Source organism: Hipposideros armiger, unplaced genomic scaffold (assembly GCF_001890085.2).
Source record: "Hipposideros armiger isolate ML-2016 unplaced genomic scaffold, ASM189008v1 scaffold_31, whole genome shotgun sequence".
Classification (NCBI taxonomy): Eukaryota; Metazoa; Chordata; class Mammalia; order Chiroptera; family Hipposideridae; genus Hipposideros; species Hipposideros armiger.
In genome coordinates this window covers 1,628,724-1,648,188 of record NW_017731381.1, presented here as the reverse complement: position 1 = coordinate 1,648,188, position 19,465 = coordinate 1,628,724, and the positions used below count along the sequence as shown (strand labels likewise).

The window sequence follows — 19,465 nt, the reverse complement described above, 5'->3', positions numbered from 1 at the left end:
TCCCTGGTAATTCATTTTTCTAGTGTTTTATGAAAGTATTGGTCCATATGGATTGGGAAAAAACCAAAACTAGTTCTTTACCATAGAGAGCACTATTCTGGTTGACAGGCAACGGGAACATTGTCTTGGAGCTTGTTAGGAATGCAAATTTTGGAGCCCCATTCTAGACTGACTGAAATAAACTGCTTCGAGTGGGACCCAGTAATCTGTGTTAGAAGAAACTATCCTGAGGATTTGGGAGCACATTTAAAGTTGGGAAAGTGTTCTAGATCAGCAGTGTCCAGCAGAACTTTATGCTACGATGGAAATATCCTTTGTCTGTGCGAGCCCTACCACTCACAGGTGGCTTTGGAGCCCCTAAAAGGTGGCTAGAATGGGGGAGGAAAAGAATTTAAAATTTTATTTAATATTAGCTAATTTAAATTTAAATAGCCGTATGCTGCTTTTGGCACTGGCATTTGATTGCAAAGTACTCCACCCTTTAGCGCCCCTCCCCTCTTTTGGGTTGTGGGGGGAGATTTTTTTTCTTTATTTAGAAAGGAAAATACAATATGGGACCAGACTGCCCTTTAGCCTAAAATGAGACTAAACAAATCATACAAGAAAATTGGGCACTATTTTCCCATTTACATTTACCTATTTATTTTTGTCTAAAAGTTGATTTAATGTTAAGAAAAGAGTCAGATCAGAGAACAAATCTGTGTCTCTGTAAGGCTTTGCAAACACAAGGTAGCTAGCTGCTCAGTGAGGCCTGTGACTCTTCATGGCAGTGACTAACGTGCGTGTCGCCTTCCAGCGTGACTTCTGAAGCTTTTTTCTTTCATATGAAGATTTAAGACAGCTTTGAAGTGCAATACTGTGTAGTTTTTCAGTTCTCAGTAGAAAGTGCTAGTTAGTGAGGGTTCTTCATTCCTTAGACTAGTTAATGGAGATTTTTCTGTGTGAAGCAGTTCTGGTTTTTCAGCTTACTTAGAGGATGGTCTTTCAGTTTATAAAGGTAATCTTTGTTTTTAATAATATTCGTGAAGGCTCCCTTGAAAGATTGAGACTTATCCTCTGTCCCCAATATATTTAAAAATTGACTTGTTCAAAGATTTCTTGTACTCACTCGGGGTTATGTATGCTTCCCTTCCTCCAGCCCCATCTACTTGTACTTTTAATCTCCTATTAAAAAGAAAAAAAGGATAGCATTGATTTTAATGTATTGATTAATAGCTATTGCAGGGTTGGAAATTATGTTGTGATTGACAAGAGGAAGGGAACATGGCTGTGGAAGTAAATGAAGATGCACATGTGGAATCATAGCTTTTTAAAATGCTGTGCAGACCTAATAACGTGAATCTTTCTAACCATACCATAATTTTATTACGTGCGTTTGCCGGGTTTTAGGTTTTGTTAGTCATTTAGGCAGTGACTCTTGGAGCATGAGAGACACAGTAAGGGCTTTATGCAGTCATGGGATGCTAGAGTCTGAGAGCTCTTAAAGATCATGGATAGGGCTGCAGGAATAGTGATTATTAATTACTAATTATTAACGCAGCAGTGTTTGTTGCTTTGTGTATGGCATGAGTTAATGCTGTATTGTCTTCCACTGGTGTTCATTAAAAAACAGCACTGCTTTCTCTTTAATTCTGCGGCAGGGACCATCTTACACTCTCACAGTGAAGATGTCGTGGTAGGTTGTCTGGGCAGGGGCTTCTATTTCGCTGAAAATTACACAGCCTCACTGATTGGGCGGCTTCATGTTTTGTAACATGCTTTGGGCTCCTCTGTTTGACTTTCTCCAAAAGGTTTCAAGTTCTTGATCTCTAGGCATATATTTGGATTACTGCTTTAGGGTCTTAAGGAATTGGAAAACCCAGTCTATTGGAATTGCGATTTGATAGTTGACAGATCCTATGCTTAGAAGGTTTAGAATTTCCTTGCTTCAAGTTTGTACGCATCACTGTCACTGGTTCCCAGAGCTGCGATTGGAATGCTCTCTGTATGAGATGTTACTTGAAGACTGATTTCGTAAGCTGCCCCAGTACCAGTCTCCTTATTTACATGTGATAGTCATACTCTGCTCTTATCCGCTCTAACTGTGTAGCATGTCATGCTGTCAGGGTGCTCCCTGGGTGCTCCTGACTTCCTTCCATGCCCACTCTTGAACTAAGCTTAATCGCTGCCCTTATAGCTGTGGTCATGGCAGTTTTTTACTAGTTTAAAATTTAAGCCTTATCAGATTTCACACAATTCAGCATCTTAACCAGGTTCTTCTAAACCAAAGCCTCTCTGGCTTCATCGGATTGCAGAAGAGTAGAGTTGGATGGGACTTCAGAGGCCATTTAGCCTAATTTCGTCATATTATGGATGGTGGAACAGAGTCCTAGTCATGTAAATGTTTTTGAGGCCATATTGGTGGTCTAAGGCCAAGTTAGGATTAAAATTCAGTTCTCATTTTGCTAAATAGGACTCTTTCCCTAACTCTGATGGTTAGGCTCCTAAAAAAAACCACATAGGAGAATTTTCCTTAAGACGTTTTGGGGAAAATACGGGGAATGAGTGCTCTGAGATTTGGAGTGAATTTGTGAAAGCCTACGTAACCTTTATGCTCTCCAAAATAAAATGAAGATATTATCAATGAAATTTTGTGTCTCTTAAATGAGTAAGAATGAGTGGTACTATTTCGGTAACTTTTGTTTACTATGTCTTATTTACTAGAAACATTTTGGCATGTCCTTCTCTTATATCATGGTAAAAGGCTTGTACTATTTTGGTAACTCTTGTTTACTATTTTTTGCTTACTAGAAACTTTTTGGCATGTCCCCCTCTGTTATATCACATTGAGATACCTGTAAAATTCACCTTTGCTGTATTGCAAATAATGTGCATGATAGATTTTTTTTTCACATCTGCGTAATCATTCAGCTTTATGACTTAAGGTTATTAGAATGGGTTTTTCCCAGACCCCTCAATAATCATGCTAATAATAACAGTATCTACCAGTCTTTGAGTGCTTACCGTGTGCCAGGTATGGTCCTAGCTCTTTCATGGTGTCGTGGTCGTTAGGGCTGTTCACCAATATTCTGGTTCTCTTTCTTCTGGGTACATTGTAGGATTGCACTCCTCTATCACCCTGAAGTTCAGTATGGCTTTGTGACTTGCTTTGGATATTGAAATTTGAGTGGAAGTGATGTGAGACACTTCTAGGCAGATACCTGTTTTCTGAAAGAAATCTGTAATGGTTATGTAGTGTAAGCAAGTAAGCATTTGTATGCTTTAAACGATTGAGTGAGTTTTTTTAAAATGGAGTTTTAACTGCAGCATAGCCAAGCCCATCCTGATGAATATACATGGATTATTATTGTTGATCGTCATGGCTAAGTGCTGATATTAAGCCCATGTTACAGTTGAGGAAATGGAGACAAAGGAGTTAAGTAAGTTGTCTGTAACTGCAGAACCGGTAACCCAGGCAGTTTGAGCCCTGCCTATTCTTAAGCTCTACAGTTTGCTGCCATTCTCAGCACCCCCTGTTATAGATAGACTATGGGCTCTGCCTGGGATAACTTCATGCCAGAGTTTATGTTTGCCTCTTTATTCATCCCTTCCTATAGATGCTCCTGAAGTTCTAGGTCTCTGACCAGCATTTGCCCTTATGTACTGCAAAAACCTCCATTCCTTTTCTGTCCCGTTATCTACTTTTACTGCTCTCTGGAACTCCATCTTTCATATGACAAGGATAGTTTCTTGCCTTAAATATCCTCACATCTCTAATACTTTCAAAGTAAATTTCTCCGAAGGCCACATTTAGCTTTATGACTAGGAGGCTGCCCAGAAATCATAAAGGTTAACTGCATGGATTCTGCAGCCAGACCACCTGGGTTTGAATCCTAGCTCTGCCGCTTACTGGCTGTGTGAACTTCTCTAGGCCTCAGTTTCCTCATCTGTAAAATGGAGATAAATAATAATGCCTATCTCATGGTTGTTTTGAGGATTAAATGAGTTAATTTATATAAAGTCTTGGAATAATACCTGGCACATTATAAGCATAATATAAGTTGGATATTTTAAAGAATCAGGTACCATAGAGCCAAGATGAATGGAGATAGATCAATATTGATCTTACTCTTTCTTTCTTTCTTTTTTTTTTTTTAAGATTTTATTGGGGAATTGGGGGAGGGGAACAGTGTTGGGGAATTGGGGAAGGGGAACAGACAAGTTGCTGTGCTTTGGTTCTTCAGTCTAGTTGTGGAGGACGTCACTTCACTGGCCCATGTTGGTATTATTATTGCACTCTTCCCGGATGAGGCAGATCAGTCACAGGCCATTGGACAGCTGCTCACGGCATCTTCCGGCCACTCAACACTGGCTGCTGGCCAACTCACGGTAGGTCAAGGCAGCCCATTGCAGCCCCACTGCAGCCTACGCTGTCACCAGCGACTCACTGCAGCCCAGCTCCAGGTTGAGCTGTTGTTCACCATCTTAGCTGTAGAGGGCGCAGTGTCACTGGCCCTCATGTGGGAACCAAACCGGGGCCCTGATGCTCAGAGCTGGCATCCCAAGCCAACTCTTAACCAATGCGCCACTTGGCCAGCCTGATCTTAATCTTTCTGATATTAATACTAAGATAGTAAAGCTTTAATATCACCTTTAATTTTTCCTTTTATTTATCAGGGATTACTGAGCAACTCTACAGGGCATTATGCTCTGGGGGTGGGAGGGATGACCTAGAGCTTGCCCTCAAAGAATTTATAGTATAAAGGGGAGATAAAGTATATATAAATACTTGTACACAGATAATTGTGCTATCGCATTGTAGCCCCTAAAAAGTGTCATAAGACAAGAAAGATAAAGGGCTTTGGGAGTTCAGAAAAGAGAGGTGAGGAGTCAGAAGGCTTTTGAGCCACCGGACAGTAAATTTATTAGGGTTTTGGAAGGATAGGCAGGATTTGGATGTATGGAGACTGAGTGAGGTCGGGAGGAAATCTATTGGTGAAAGGAAGCATTAGAGCAGGAGCTCATAATAAATATGTCCATTTACCCAGTCAGCACCGTTTCATGTGCGAGGCTGTGATGTAACCTGGCTGGTGCAGCAGTAAACAAAATGAAGTTCCTGCTCTCGTGCAGCTTGTGTTCTAGGGAGATTCTGAATATGCAGAACTGTGATATATCAAGTGGTGATAAAGATTTAGAAGAAGAATAAAGCAGGATAACGAGACAGAGAATAGATTTATACACCTAAGGAAAGCACAATTGATTTCTAAAGGTTTTATCTAGGGTATCTTTTGGGGAAACCCAAGGCAGAGCTAAATGGCTTTTTTTCCTGGGCAAGGGGCCATGTCTTGGCTCATAGTTCTTTGCCCCTCGCTCTTGGCCTGTCTTGATATTTTTCTTCCTTTGAGACTTGAGAACAAGTCCCAGTGTCTTCATGGGGCTTTCCCCTTGCATATCTGCCAGAAGCACCCTCTCCCCCCTGCGCTTCTGGAGTCAGATTTTGCCTATATAACTAATTTGACATTTCGTATTGAACTGCTTTTGTCGTTTCTCAGGTTGTTACTCGTTTATTCCACAGTATGTGATGGCCATTTATTTAGTAAATAATTACTGAGCTTTCAGCCATCACTGGGCACTGGGAACTTGAAGAAACAAATGCACTTGGTCTCTGTTTTTGAGGAATGCACAGTTTATTAGAAGAGATAGAAATGTAAACTGCTACTACAAACATCATGATAAATATCAGATTAGAGCTATGTCCAAAATTGTGTTTTGAATGCAAGAAGAGGGAACAGCATCTACCCAGGGGAGTTGGTTAAGGCTTTTGAAAGGAAGAAACTGAAATTGTTTCTTGAAAGTTGATTTGGAGTTTAGTAATCAGAGACTGGGATTGGTGTCTGTGAGTTTGGAGAGCCTTCTATGCCTAGGAAGTATCCTGCGAAGAGACCGGGGCAAGTGGTAAGTTCGTTTCGGCGGACTAGAGTGGGGAGCTGTGGGGTTGTGTGGGCAGCGGGGCAGGAGGAGTTGACTGGAGACCTTGGAAAGCATTTGAAGTTCATGGTAAGGAGTTTAGATTTGTGCTGGCAGTGAGGACTCATCAGAGGTTTTAATGCAGGAGAGTAGGTGGTATTCTGCACTTGGCCAGCCCGGGTTCTTTTTTGAAGATTTTATTGGGGAATTGGGGGAGGGGAACAGCCAAGTTGTTGTCCTTCAATCTTAGTTGTGGAGGGCACAGCAAACTCAGCTCCAAGCTCAGTTGTGCTGCTCAGCACAAGGTGCTGTGTTCAATTAGTTGCACGTGGGCGTACCACCATCCCATGCGGGAGTCGAACTGGTAGCCTTGTTAAGAGCGCGCGCTGTATCCCCTGAGCCATTTGGGCAGCAGCTCAGCTCAAGATGGCAAGTTCAGTCTAGTTGCAGGTGGGCATAGCCCACCATCTTGAACAGGCAACCTTGTTGTTAGGAGCATGTGCTCTCACCAGCTGAACCATCCTGCCACCTGTTGGAAGCTCAGTGGTAGCTCAGCTTGGGCACAGCTCACTGGCCCATGTGGGAATCGAACAGGCGACCTGTTGCTTACAGCTCACATTCTTAAGCGAGCTCTTAACCAACTGAGCCATTCGGCTGGCCCCCAGATTCTTTAATAGAACACTGGTGCTCAAACTCAGCTGCATATTAGAATCACCCAGAGAGCTTTACAGAATACCGGTGCCCAGGCTGCACACCATAAAACCAGATTCTCTGGAGGCGAGACCCAGGTTTTGGATTTTTGGTAACTTCCCAGGTGATTCCAGTGTGCATCCAAGTTTGAGAACCAGTGGTTTGGAGAGGCCAGATGACAGGTTAATGAATTTGGAGGCTACTGCAGTGGCCTGGCTTGGATTTAAGTCTTTGAACTGAGGCATGGGAGCCGGGGACAAGGGAAGATGCAGCCAACCATTAATATTTTTCTTTAATTTTCTGTATGTTTGTCTTCTCCAGCAAAACTGTGGCCTCATGGGTGTAAGGTCTGGTCTTTGTACTTTGAATTCCTCATGGAGAGGTGTACATAGTAGGTTCTTAATAAACATCTGCCTTGATTAGAGTATGTTTGCTTTTGTTAGGTACTCATAGTTGCATTCTTAGGGTATTTTTATTTCATTTGCTCCTTTTTTTAAAAAAGATGTTATTGGGGAATTGGGGGAGGGAACAGTGTTGGGGAATCGGGGAAGGGGAACAGACAAGTTGCTGTCCTTTTGTTCTTCAGTCTAGTTGTGGAAGATGTCGCTTCACTGGCCCATGTTGGTATTATCATTGTGCTCTTCCTGGGTGAGGCAGTAGCCCGCCGGCCATTGGAGGCTCACTGCAGCTCACGAAAGCGCACGCCAGCTGCCTGCCAGCCCCACTGCAGCCTACGCTGTCGCCGGCGACTCACGGCAGCCTAGGGTCAAGTTGTTGTTCATCATCTTAGCTGTAGAGGGCGCAGCGTCACTGGCCCTCATGTGGGATCTGAACCGGGACCCTGCTGCTCAGAGCTGACGTCCCAAGCTAGCTCTTAACCAATGCGCCACTTGGTTGGCCCCTTTTGCTTCTTTTCTTTTTGTTGTTACATAGAAATTCCTTTAGGGATGACAGTGGATGAAGGTGAAACTTTTTGGTCAGTTTTACTTCTTTATAATTTTGATTAAAGATTTAGGTTAAAATTCAGTAATTAAAATAATAAAATCTGCATATGAACTTGATACCGTTTGTCCTTATTGGCACAAATAAGTAAGTTGACTCTTGGCATTGTGTAAAACCCATTAGTGTTAATATGCCCTTTAAAGTAATGAATCCAGATAAAGTATCTAGATTCTCAAAGTATTTTTAAGGTTTTTCTCCCACAACAACATGTGGAAAGTTAACCTTAAAAACAACACCTTATTGAAAGTGCTGTGAGGCTTTGTTGTGTCAACTCTTCGTTCTCTGTTCCAGTGGAGGAGGGAGTTGGAACATAGAGCAATTCAAAACTTTCTTTTATACTTGAAGGCATTTATACCTCTCCCCAGCCATTTTGTATCCTAAAAAACATCAAACCTACAGAAAGTTAGAAAAATAGTACCGTAATACCCATCTCCCCTTTACCTAGGTTCACCAATTATTAACATTTTGCCAAATTTGGTTTATATCTTTCTCTCTCTGTCTATATACATGTTTTTTAGCCATTTCCTTTGTCAGTTATTTTCAGACTAAGTGACACTTCACTTCCAAATATTTTTGCATCTTTATCCTTAGAGTAAGGGTACAAAACTGTGATAGTTTATGTCACTCAGGAAACTTGACATGAAACGACATGAAATATGTAGTCTGTGTTTAAATCTTCCCGTTTGTATCTTTTCTAGCTTTTTAATTTTTCCTTATCTAGAATCCAGTCAAGGGTCACACATTGTCTTAAGTTGTCATGTGTCCTTACCTTTCAATATTAAAAAAATTTTATTTTTGAATTACAGTTGACATTTGATACTGTGTTAGTACAGCATAATGGTTAAACATTTATATAACTTACAAAGTGATTCACCCCAATAAGCCTAGTACCCACCTGGCACCATCCATAGTTATTCCAGTATTATTGACCATATTCCCTATACTATACTTTACATCCCTGTGGCTGTTTTGTAACTACCGATTTGTGCTTCTTAATCCCTTCAACCTTTTTCACCCAGCCCCCGAACCCCCTACTTTTCAATATTGATTAGTGTGATCTGGTACTTACAGGATTTCAGGAATGGAAATGAAAAGCCCCTCTAAAGGGCACTGTGGCCCAGCCTCCCAGCCTCCTTGCCTGCTTTCCTCCTTCCATGCCCCCCACCCCCACTGGCTGGGAAGTGGCCTTCCTCATGCGACAGACTGCAGAGTTCCAAAGTGGGAACCTAGCACCCAGTGCAGACCTGTTCCCCCACATCTTCCTGAGGCCAGGAGAGGCTTTGTCCTGGACCAAGATACTTTCCCATTAGGATTAAAGCCCTTCAGGTCGCCCAGGTGCTTAATGAAGAAAATGTCATAGTGTTAATGATACTTGGAGTAAAGATTTTCATAGTTGACTGTAAATCATCTGAAACATAAAGAGTTAGGCGTCATCTGCTATTTCTGAGGACCCCGGACTATCATGACCTCGTCTTTATATAGTTCATGGAGATATAATTTTATTGTTTTTAAACAATTAAGGACCTCTCTGTCGCTACCCCCTTTTAAATATTCCGATGATCATGCCCGTTTGGTCCTTTGTCCTTGCTTTACATTCCTTCCTGGGCAGACTCCTTTCCTGTTATTTCAACTGTTGATGAGTCTAAAATCTCTGTTTCCGTTCCCCTTTCTTCTGTGCTCCAAATCCTCATTCCCACCCACATCCTCCCTCAGCAGCCTCACCTGCCTGCCCCACATGCAAAACCAAGCTGTGTCTTTTCGTGTAACTCTGAGCGCTGGTTTTAATATTGTGTGGGGGCGAGAATGAGGTGGTGTGTGTCCAGGTGACCAGGAACATGGGCTCCCGCCATTCCTAACACAGCCCCACCCTCCACCCCTCAGGGGAAACAGGTGACTCGAGGCTGCCAGGCCTTGCTAACAACACCATTTCTGGCTGAATGTGGAGTCTTGGAAGTTAGGCTTCATGAAATGAGTTCTTCATAACTCACCTTTTTTTGCCGCCATAACTGGTCCCCTAAGGAGCCTTTTTAGACAATTTTTCTTAGCTTTATTGCCATCCTGCCCGTGAAATTTTAATACCACAAATATACAGCATCTGTTTATGAGTGTATGTCTGCTTAATACTTAAACAAGTAGGGTATTTTAACCCCCAAGAACCAATTTTTGTTTCCTTGGGGTGATGTGGCCCATTGAGAATGCATGTTTTAACCTAAGCTGGAAGGCACTCTAATGCCTAGACACAAAGCAGGCCAAAGCCCGCTTGCTACCTCTCCCACCCACAAAGAACTTACCTGAGGCTCGCATCTGACTGCTGGAACTGGAATGTTGTGATCTTGTTGTGACCATAACTCACAGTGATTACAGCACTATGTTGTGCCCCATACACACGCACACAATTCAGAGGTTTTAGTACTCAGTATTTATTCTTCTACTTGGAATGTAGTACTCTATTCTGTATTCTTTTAAAAATAGCTATTGAGATAATTTGCGTATCATAAATTCACCTGTTTTATTGTATATATATTTTAATTTAAAAAGAAATGCTAGCCCTGACTAACTGACATGCAAAACAAAAACATGGCAGCCAGCGAGAAGAGCAATGCCTAGGCATAGCTGGTCTAGAGACTGCCCACCGTGTCCATCCACCAGGGAGGTGAGAAGGAAGAGGCAGGTAGAATCCTAACCTGGAACAACTGTGCTCACTGCAGTCATTGGACTTTGTTTCAATAAATGCCCTTGAACTTGAGCAAACTGTTAGTTTTACTCGTTGGTATGGAATGAAGGCTAGGGAGCTGCTCATGGCAGCAGAGGTCTGCAGTGAGCTTTTTTAGGGTGGTAGATGAGGGTAAATGGGATCAAATATATGGTGATGAAAGGAGAACTGACTCTTGCTGGTGAACACACAATATGATACATAGATGATGTATTACAGAATTGTACACTTGAAACCTAAGTAATTTTTCTAACTATTGTCACCTCAATAAACTTAAAAAAAAAAAAAGACTACAGGTAAAACTGCTCTGGTGGCAACAAAAGGGCTTGCATCTCAGAAAGGTGAAATGGGCGTCTTCCTTCTATAATTCGTGGTGCCAGCACCCCCTCTCCTTTTTGAAAGAAGGAAGAGATTTATGGGGAGGGGGTGGAGGGAGGGAAGATTGATCTAACGTTAGATAGTAGAGCCTGAAATTCTTGAAATCCTTGTTATTTAACTGGGTTTATCCATAAGAATCTTTGAGAAAGTGACTACAGAGATCTGTGTATTCGATTAATCTGTTAAAAGGGCGACAGAGCACTGAGGAAATGAAATAGGAAACTACGAAGTTTTCATTAGGAAAATGGAAGGGGGGAGGGTCTAAAATATGAGGTGTAGCTCTGCTTTGTTGGGGTGTATTCATGTGAGAGGGAGGCCCTGCATATAGCTAGTGGGACTCAGTCCTATAAAAATGGAAGCCTGTGGTGGAAAGGCCTAGAGGGTACGTTTGGCCCCAGGGCTAGGCAGGGCAGGAATATGATAGAACCAAATAAAACCCAGGCATCCTCATCCCATCCTATAGCAGCAGAACAATTAGAGCACACACTTACCGAGTGCTTACGATATGCTAGGTACTAAGCATTTTATATTTAGTCTCTTGTTTAATCCTTTAAAACTGAGGTGGTAGGTTGTATTATCACTCCCGCCCCCATTATACTGATGAGGAAACTGAAACTGATGCGCAGGGAGGTAAAGAAACTTATCAGGGTCACATAGTTAACTTGTTCTCACGTGGACTAGAAATGCAGGACATCGGAGACCCTGCCTTGAATGAACCACTGCTGCTGGGATCATGTTTGTTGCACCATACCTCCCTTTCCAGGAGCAGAGCCTGCCTGGCTGATCCCATGATCTTCCTTTAAGTCATTCAGTCTCCAGGTTGCCTCCCTGAAGTTCACTGTTAGAGGCTGGTGACCACAATACTAAAAATAACATTGTCCTAGAGAATATTTATAGTTTTTTCACTCCCTCTTCTTTAGTACAGACTGTGCCTTATCTGGGAAATACCACTTATTTTAGGACTCTAGAGTCGGACATTTAGATGTTAGGGCTTGTCCAGTGGTAGTCATATTTCAAGTCAGTTCAACAAACGTTTGTATGTCTCTGAAGTGCTCTGCCATGCACTTGGTGCCAGGGTGACAAATGTGATCACAGTCTAGTAGGAGAAATAGACATGACCAATACTTAAATTGCAATGAACCAAAGTAAGTAGAACAATGAAAGGAACATAGAAGAGGGTGGAGAGGTTAGGAAGAACTTCCCAGAACAGTTATATCTGAGTTGGGTTTTGAAGGATGAATAGGAGTTTGCTAGGTAGATACATAGTTGCAGAATAATTAAGTGAAAATTGCTAGAGAGATGGACAGAGGGTCCCTTCTGATATTATTGCCAGTGTATCTAGATTCTTAATTTAATATAAAGAGCTTCCAGTTGTGAAAATCCCCCCTTTTCCCTAGTGTTGAAATGATATTGGATCTTTAGACTCAACAGTAGTAGGACTGGTCACCAGGGATTATGCTTTGGCCCAGTTGTAGGAGGGAAAAATTGTTACCCACGTCGCACCTGCAATCACACTGCAGCTCGAGGCAGAAGCGAGTTTTCTGCATGTGTGAGGGAATGATGGGGTCCCCTGTAGCCTAGCTCCAACTCCAGGCTTTCAGTGCAACTTCTTGGTGAGATTTTCCTTCTCTTATATGAAAATAGTTGATTGATTATTATTATTCAAAAGGTACTTAAGCATTCAGCCACAAACGGTAGTTGAGCATCGACATTTTTTGGATGAGGTAGGCGAGGACCATACATAGAAGTTGGGTTTTTGAAGAGTGACATGCCTTCGGTAAAGTGTACAAGTCTCAAGTATACTGCTTGATGAATTTTCACACATGTGTGGTGTATACCTGTGTAACCACCACCTTCAGCTCAAGACAGAACATTTCCATCCCCCTAGAAGGTTCTCTCATACCCCTTCTCTGATAATACCTGTACCTCTCCCCCAACACTGTTCAGACTTTTGTCACTGAAGATTAGTGTTGTCTGCTTTTGAACTTTATTTGAATGGAATCACACAGAATGTAGGTTTTGTATCTGGCTTCTTTTACTCAACTTTACAATTGTGAGATTCATCCAAATTGTTGGGGAGCACTGATTACCGGTCACACTGTTAGGAAGAGACCCAGAATAATCACATAGGATTTATGACATTGAAAGTAGGTATGATTTTCTTGGTGGCATTCATTTATTCAGTATGCATTTACAAACACCGTCCACCAGGTGCTTTGCCAGGCAGGGCCTGGGTCAAAGACGAATGCGCTCCTGCCATCAAGGAGCTTTCAGGCTAATTTGAAGGAGACAGACACTTGGACACATAATTATGACAGTGAAGAGTTGGTCAACTTTTAGGGGCGAAAATGGTTTTTGACAGACTTTATAGAGGAAGTTAAATTTCTTCCGATTGTCAGAGGACTGTTAGAAGTTTTCCAGGTGGTCATAGGTGATAGCTTGTGCACAGGTGTGGAGGTATGAAGCAGCATGGTACAGTAGTGACAGTTTGATTTTAAATTAAGTGTAATACCAAAAAAATACCAGTTTGGGAAGAAATTCTGAGGAAAATATTGATGTATAAGTTGGACTTCCGTTTTAGGCTGGAGCCATTGGGGGTGACCACTTTAGCAAATGGTTGTAACGTCGAGGAATGGACATGAATTTTGGTGATTGCTGTAGCTAAGGAAAAAACATGCAGCAGTGCGCGCTGTTGGTGTTGTGGGAGACTTTTATGAGTTTGGATAAAATTATAGAGATGCCTATGTAAGTGGTGTTTTTTTTAATAATTGAGATGACTTGAGATATCTCATTAAGCCATCAAAAATTCCCTAAGGGTGTCTTTAAAGATTTTATTGGGGAATTGGGGAAGGGGAACAGACAAGTTGCTGCCCTTTTGTTCTTCAGTCTAGTTGTGGAGGACGTTGCTTCACTGGCCCATGTTGGTATTGTGATCATTGAGCTCTTCCTGGCTGAGGCAGATCGCTCGCCGGCCAATGGACGGACGCTCACGCCGTTGCTGGCGACTTACGGCAGCCCAGCTTCAGGTCGAGCTGTTCACCATCTTAGCTGTAGAGGGCCCTCATCACTGGCCCTCATGTGGGATCCGAACTGGGGCCCTGATGCTCAGAGCTGGCATCCCAAGCCAACTCTTAACCACTGCGCCACTCAGCCGGCCCCCTAAGGGTGTATTTAGATGCAACATCTCTTCCTCAGTCAGGGGATGTTGTAGCATGATGTGTTCCCCATTGCATCACTTTGCTGAGGCTACTACAATAAAATACCAGGGACTAGGTGCCTTACACGGAAACGTATTTTCTCACAGTTCAGAAGGCTTAGAAGTCCAAGGTCAGGGTGGCAGGTTTGGTTTCTTTTGAAGCTCCTCTCCTTGGCTTGTAGTCCTCCTCACTGGGTCCTCACTTGGTCTTTTCTGTGTGTTGTCTGTGCCCTAATCTCTTTTTAAGAGGACACCAGCCATATTGGATTAGGACCCACCCCGCAGTGACCCCATTTTAACTTAATCACCTCTTTAAATGACTTATTTTCAAAACCACCACATTCTGAATTACTGGGGATTAGGGCTTTGCTTCAGCATATGAATTTCGGGGGTGGGGGATGATGACACACAATTCAGTTCATAACACCCTTGTTTCAGAACCTGCCATATTGGGATATGAGGATTTTCACATGAGAAAAGCAGGGTCCAGAATAGGGCCAAGACCAGCAGGTAAAAGTATTGTGGACCAAGGTCTGGTGTGACCCCTGTGTGTGTGTGTGTGTGTGTGGCCTGGGCTTGCCTTCTCTGAGGTCACGGTGGCTCATGTTTGCGTGCACAAACCTGTAAACCTTGGGTAATATGTCTTAACACTGTTAAGAATATGGTGTTTTATCAATTAATAATGATTGAAAATAGGGACTAATAAGAAAAGAACCTAAACCGTAAAGGTCAGGTGGACATTACAAGGAAAATAGTTTCATAACTTTCATAACTCTTGATAATCTGTTCCAGTGCTGAACAAACCATATCCCTTTCTTGCTTGTTTAGCCCTTTTCTTTGATTGGGCTGGAGTTAAACAGCCTTGGCATTCTCCTTATCGAAACATTTGAATATCAAAGAGTTGTTTTTTCTAAATCAGATCACTTCAACTTCCTCCTCTTTGGGGGCAGGAAAGTTTTCTGCAGAAGGATTTTAGTTTGAGTTTTCTGTTGTGATGGCCACTGGAGAGGGGAGAGAGGGTGGGGATTTTTCTTTCTTTGAAGGGAGTCTCCTTTAAGGAGATGGTTTTAGGTAGTCACACCTTAAACTTGTTTCACTGGAGACAGAGAAGTCTTGCTAGGATGAAATTTGTTTTGGAATTCTGTGGTAGCAGAATGAGGATTGTTATAGGTACCTGAGAGCTGGCAATCTTTGGTTTTTAGTGTAATGGTGTTTATTAGAAGGGTATGTGTCCTTGAGTCACTATAAGACCCTTTTCCAGAAAGAGAACTTTAAAACTTCTGGGCTATTCTGAGAACTCATGCAGAGTTGAATGACATGCCTTAGCACACACCCACTCATATCAGACCCAGTCTCACGTGAAGCAGCGGATCTTGGGACGCCACGGCATGGCCACGTGTTTTCACGTTGCACCTGTATGTTAATGCCCATGGAGTTCCATTGTCTTCCTGTTCCTTCTCTTAGTTGTGGGCTAGTTGACCATGAATTGATTTTGCCAGGATGGTCTGGGTCAGAAGTAAGCCTTTTAAAATCTCTGAACAACGGTCAAAGGTAATGTGTGTTGTGGCTCTAATTTCTGTTTATATTAATATAATACTTGTGATATCTTTTGACTTGCTTGGCGGTTTACTGAGGAATGAGGTTCTTTTAACAGATATTACTGAGTCATTGTTAATTCTTTTAACAAGAAATAAGTTCATTGTCTGAAATGGGTCACAGTTCAAAAGTATACCCAGAATTTTACTTACGTTTTGAAGAAACAAAAGTCTTTTTCAAAACTCTCTCTGTTTTGGACAGTAAATAGTATTATACCTCCAGCAAGTTGTATGTTTTAACTTGCCAAATATTTCTCTTTTGTTTTCACTCTGTTTTCTACCATTTTTTGTTCTACTCTACTTTTAGATTTGACTCGTCACTCTTTTTTGGTAATTCATGACTTTTTTCTTTTTTACAAACTAGGTAGATAATACTATTCTAGAAAAGTGTTTTTTAAACATAAAGGTGCTGGGCAGATCTCAGAAGCTTTGGATATAAGAACCTGTGACCGTTGGACCTGCAGCCAACTGATTTGAAATTCTGTGTACCGTGGTAAGAGTGCTCTGCGTGTTTTATAGGCACCTTTCATTTGTGCAAATGTTTGAGCAGTTACAGCCATATTTTCTGGACATGTCTTCTGAATTTCTTAAGTCCCCCCCCCTCTTATTAATAATTAGAAATATTTCGACAAAATAATTCAGATGCTAGCCTACCTTTAAAGGGGAGAAGGGAGAGCTAATATTCTTAGGTAACATTACATTGGGGATGGAAGCTCCTAGAACATTTTCGTAATCCCTGTGTTTTAGTTAGGTTCTTTTAGTTGCAAGAATCAGAAATTTAAGCCAAGTTAGTTTGGAAAAGTGGTGTAGAGTGGTGTAGTCAATCAAATCATTGGCCCCAATTCTTCATTCTCCCGTAGTAGTATTTTACGTTCATACCCTTGCCATCACCTCAGATGGAATTATGACCCTACTCCTTGATTTTGGGCTTGGTCATATGACTTGCTTTGGCCCAGTGGGATGTTAGTAGTGGACGTGATGAAAAGAGGTTTGCAGCATGCTTGTGCTGATGGGCCTTTGCCATCATCATGAAAAGAACCCTGAGTAGCTGCAGCCTCTTCAGCACTGTCCTCAGAGTGACATCGTAGAGCAGAGCCAATCCAACTCAGGTGCCGGAGGGAAAATGAAGTGCTTATTGTTGTATGCACTGAGGTTTCCTGGTCTGTTGTGTCTAGTACTGTGGTAATAGATGACTAACTTGGCCGTCCTGCTGGACCCAGGACAGCTCCAGGGCCTTAAGCAGCAGGCGTTCTTGGATGCCCAGTGGGTGCCCCACCCTTCTCACCACTGGATTCCTCATCCTAATGTGTTGCTCTTTACTTTATAGCTTTTGCCTGCTTCTCTGTTAGGTTCTCTCTATTAACTTTCCAATGTCCAAGGCCCCTTATAGCTAGCTTCTCCAGGCTCTCTCAACCTCATGACTTTTCGGCTTCTACTCCTATTGCTTCATGCCTTCTTCTTTCAGTACTTTTCATTTCAGATTTCTGAGAGAAAATTGATTTTGCCCAGTGGGTTTTTTTCTTTTTCACCCCAGAAATGTCCTGTCCTTAGTTGTTGGCCTGTTTAGACATTGGCTGCTATTGGGTTAGGGGCCCACCTCTCATCCAATTATGTGTCTGGGGGTGGGTTGGGAGGAGGGATGTGTCTTGAAATACATGGTGCCTAGTACTGCCTTATTAATAGAGGCTGTGAAAGTGTGGAAAGCATAGTGATAAGACAGGTCTTTTACACGGTGTCATACTTCATCTGGGGATTTTAGTATTAAAGCTTGTCAGCTTCTGGGTTCATCAGTTCACCAGAGGGGAAGCTTTGAACTTGGTTTTTGCAAGCTTTTCATTTTCTGGGACTGCATTCCGTTTTTCTGTTTCCTTGTTCCAAGATACCAACCTCACAGCATGAATTCTCAGGGTGAATCTCTTCTAAGGAGAAATGTGAGAGAAGGGACCATCTACTGGAAGAAAAGCTTACTTGTGCAAAACCTTGCAAAGAGTTAAGAAGAAAATACGAGTAAGTCAGCTTATTGTGAAGTTTTAGGCTATGTAGACTTTCCCATATCTTTCCTGTGTAGGGGAAGAGACTGGTCATGTCAAAGCTGGTTTATAACAATTATAAGGTGCTTAATTTAGATTTATCTCTATTTCATGTTTTGTGGTACTGTTGTAAATAATACTTTAAAATAAATGTTAATTTAAAGTTGTTTCTTGCTAGTATATAGAAATATAATTGACTTTTGTATATTGAGCTTACATCTTGTGACCTTACTAATTTACTGGTTTTAGAAGCTTTTTTTTGTAGATTCTTTGGGATTTTCTTCATTGATAGTTATGTCAAGTGCGAATAAAGACAATTTTATTTCTTCCTGTTTAATCTTTATGCCTTCTATTTCTTTTTCTTATCTTATTGCACTAGCTAGACCTCAGTATGGTGTTGAATAGGTGTGATGAGATTAGATATGCCTTGTTCCTGAGTTTAGGGGAAAATAGTGCAGTCCCATGAACTGTAATTTTTTCATCAACGCCTTCTGTCAGGTTGAGGATGTTTTCTTTTATTCCCAGTTTGCTGAAAGTTTTTTTTTTTTTATCATAAATGGATGTTGGATTTTGTCAGATACTTTTTGTGTGTCTATTGAGATGATCATGTGGGTTTTTCCCCTTAGTCTGTTGAATTACATTAATTGATTTTTGAATGTCAAATCCCTCTTGCATACCCAGGATAAAGCCTACTTGGTCTTGATGTATTATCCTTTCTATGTTATGCAGGAGTCAGTGTGATAGTACACTTGACCGTTGAACAACACAGGCTTGAACTGCCCAGTTCCACTTATACGCAGATTTAAAAAAAATAAATACAGTCCATTCTTGTTAACTGTGGGTTTTGCATCCAGGGATTCAACCGACCACAGATCAAAAACAGCGTTTTCGATCTGCATTTGGGAATCCGCGGATGTGGAGGGCCTGAGCATCTGCAGGTTTTGGTATCTGCAGGGGTCCTGGAACCAATCTCCTGCAGATACTGAGGGCCGACTGTAGTAAAGTTTTAGGGGAGTCAAAAGTTATACGCAGATTTTTGACTGCCTTGGGTCGGTACCACAAATCCCTGCATTGATCAAGGGTCAGCTGTATTTTTAAGGATTTTAGTGTATGTTTTGATCTTTATCTTTAAACTGGTTTCTTTTATTGCCATTGCTGGATTTGGTGTTAGGGGAATGCTGGCCTCATAAAATGAGACGGGAAATGTTCCCTCCTCTTCTGTTTTCTGGAAGAGTATATGTAAAATTGGTAAAATTTTTTTCCGTAAATATTTGGTAAAATTTGCCATTGAAACTGCACCTGGAGTTTTCTTTGTTGGAAGGTTTTTAACTATAAATTTACCATCTTTAATAGATGAAGGGCTATTCAGGTTCTCTTTCTTCTTAAGTGGACTTTGCTACATTGTGTCTTTTGAGGAGCTTATCCAATTCATCTAAGTTGTCCATATTTATACGCATAAAATTAATATTATCCTTTTAATGTGTGTATGATCCCTAAAGATGTCTCTTTTTTGAGTCTGATATTGGTAATTGGTGTCTTTTTTTCCCTTGATCATTCTGGCTAGAGGTTTATCAGTTTTATTGATCTTGTCAAAGAACTGGCTTTTAGTTTAATTAATTTTTGTCTTATTTTTTTCTGTTCTCAATTTCATTGATTTTTGTTCTTTATGATTTCTTTCCTTCTACTTGCTTTAGGTTTAATTTGGTCTCTCTTTTTAGTATTTTAAGGTGGAAGCTTAATTCATCTGAGGACTTTTTCTTATTTTCTAATAGTAAGCTTTTAATGCTACTTTTTTTTTTAAGATTTTTTTATTGGGGAATTGGGGGAAGGGGAACAGACAAGTTGCTGTCCTTTTGTTCTTCAGTCTCGTTGTGGAGGACGTTGCTTCACTGGCCCAAGTTGGCACCATCATTGC

At 41.5% G+C, this 19,465-nt stretch overlaps 1 protein-coding gene across 5 annotated transcripts in view; it reads left to right on the top strand.

The window, feature by feature from the left end:
- CHD6 (chromodomain helicase DNA binding protein 6) overlaps positions 1-19,465 on the top strand; it is a 188,030-nt gene that overhangs the window by 8,006 nt on the left and 160,559 nt on the right. The window contains exons 1-2 of one of the 5 annotated variants that reach the window (XM_019636998.1): positions 15,889-16,013; positions 17,400-17,527. The exons of the other annotated variants lie outside the window; for them this stretch is intronic. The gene's annotated coding sequence lies outside the window, so the exon portion shown is untranslated. Of the gene's footprint in view, positions 1-15,888; positions 16,014-17,399; positions 17,528-19,465 lie in introns of those variants that run through there. 5 annotated transcript variants of the gene reach the window in all.